The sequence below is a fragment of the Solanum stenotomum genome, chromosome 1, assembly GCF_019186545.1.
Source record: "Solanum stenotomum isolate F172 chromosome 1, ASM1918654v1, whole genome shotgun sequence".
Lineage (NCBI taxonomy): Eukaryota > Viridiplantae > Streptophyta > Magnoliopsida > Solanales > Solanaceae > Solanum > Solanum stenotomum.
The window spans coordinates 67,323,493-67,326,101 of record NC_064282.1 but is presented as its reverse complement, the minus strand read 5'-3'; positions in this window follow the sequence as shown (position 1 = coordinate 67,326,101).

Genomic DNA, 2,609 nt, shown 5'->3' with positions numbered 1-2,609 from the left:
GGAGTGGTTTTAAAAGCTCTTTCTCAAAATTCATCTTTACTTTCTTAAAAACTCAGTTTAAAACTCAAATGTTGGCTTTAAAAAGCTTCTCAAAATTTAGAACTCAATTCATAGTGTTCATGCGGAATTATTGACATGAACGACTCAACTCAGGGGTCTTAATAGCAATATGGAAACTCAGTACTCAAAACACAAGAACTCAAGGACACTACTCATATCAAGAATACTCAATTCATAGGGTTCATGTTGAAATATAGACATGAACGAATCAACTCAGGAATCTTAATGCATAACGTATTGCAATTCAATAATTAGGAATAGAATTTCAAAAAGAAACATAAAATCGAGAACTCAAAATCAACTCATCTCAATAATACTCAAATCTAGGTGTAGAATCTTAGATTTCACTTTGACTGATTTGAAAGTAGATGTAGGGTGTGAAGGCGAACTAGTACAACACAATGATAGCCTTAAATACCTGTAAGAACAAGGTTGTTGAAGAATATTGAATAAGAACTTTATTAGAAGTTTTGAAACCCTAACTTGAAGGTAAACAATCAAGAAAACATTTCTTGAGATTCTTGAATTAGTTTCTTGAAATTTCTATGGCCAAGAATTTTGATTTTCATTAGTGATTCATAATTGTATGGAGGAATTCGAGTTGGAATGAATGAATTTCTTGGAGAAATACTTACCTTGAAGAAGAATCTTGCAAAAAATTGAAAGAATCTTGAATGGAGTATTCTACTTTGATTTTTCACAAAGGTTTTTACTTAATGTTTGAGAGAGAATAGAATGATGAATTAAGAGATGAAAATCAGATTTTTTTGGATCTTTAATTAATCAAGAAATTCATTTAAGGTTTTCTTAGAGGTAAAAAGACAAAAATGACCCTTTTTAATATCTTCCCGTTGGCTAATTCGTCACTGCACTGTATCAGGTTACTAAAATGGTCATAACCTTTTACTCAAAACTAGGATTGTCGTGAAATTGGTGGCGTTGAAAAGTAGATTTACGTACCTCTAATTTTATAGGATATGGGCCACGTAACTCTTTATATTCTAAGAGATATGGTCATTTGAAGTTGACCAAAAGAGAATCTTACATCAAAACTTAATCGATAAACCTGCTAGTGACTTTAATTGATATCCAAAATCATTCCCACACCAAAGAATTTACCTTTACAAGTATGGTAAATTTAAGAATCACCCGATACGACCTTACATGTAAATGAAAATAGTTCGGGTCTTAACATAGAAATTTTTGGGGTGTTACAATATCTCCCCATTGGGATCATTCATCCTCGAATGATGGTTAAACTGAGAATGGAGGGGAATATAGTTACTATCACTACCTTTCTTGACTTCTGAGCTTGCCTACTAACTTAGGTTGAACTAATTGATACTAATAGTTTTAAAACTGGACTAGAGCACATAAGTGATGTTTGGCGTAATCAATGATACAACTTCCAGTTCAAGTGTCTACGATCGTGCAATGGTATAATAACCCAACCAAGGGTTGGGGTTGTCCAAAGGGAGTGGTTTTGAGAATTAATAGAAAAATAAAATTTAGCTCTAACTAGTCGTAGCTAAAGATATTAACGAATAAAAACATAGTAAATTAAAGGGGGTGACAGTAAAGTGTCAAATATCAAATGAGGTTTTTGTCAGAAGTGGTTAAAAATAGTAAAAATTAACAAGAAAATCAAGTATGGGGGAAGGTTCTTGGAGTGTGACCACAATACGAGTTGAGATAAATCACTGGGTGCATGCTTTCGATAGGGAATTTGCAAGATAATAGTGACTAGGGTAAACTTTAGATGTAAATAAGTTCCTTCTCGGGCAACTTACCCCGTTCCAAATAGGTTTCTCTCAGACACCCATTTGCCGCATGAAGACTAGCCTACGCCTTACCCCACTCACTCTCTCGAGCTGAGTGTTAGGATAATTGACTAGGGCTCACCCTCTCAGGCTGAACATCATGTTGACCCACTGCTTAGGCCATCAGTCTAGTGGTCTTGGTTTCGCGACCTCCCTCTTGGGCAAGCTGAAAACAAATGGGAGAGTTTGTATTTGAAACTACAAACACAATAGATTTAACCACAACCACTAGGTGAAATCACCATTAAAATACATCTAACCTATTAGCGAGTAAGACCCAACAATAATATCAACCCATATTTGCTAAATCACACCCCAAGAATGAGGTTTTTAGCCACACATCAAGAAATAACAAAATACACCTAACATGATACTAAAATCAAATGGGTATAAGAAATTAAACCTTAATTTAAGCAAAGGAAGAAGAATGGAGAAGACCCACTTCCAACTTGGGGAAGATGAAATCATTCTTTCTTCAAGTCTCCTAAAAAATCCTCTCCAAACTTGAGAGAAAATATATCAAAAAACGTACTATTCTATTATGAAATTAATAATAATGGTTCTCTCCTAAAAATTAATAAAGAGTTTAGTATTTATAGCCTTCAGAAACTAGTGCTGGCAGATAGCTCGGCGTGGTTAGTCGAGTTCGCCGATTGACTCGGCGACTCGCCCTTTTTCTGTCTCATCGTTGTGTCGTGCTTGCCTTCAGCGTCTTCATGTTCTAGACCA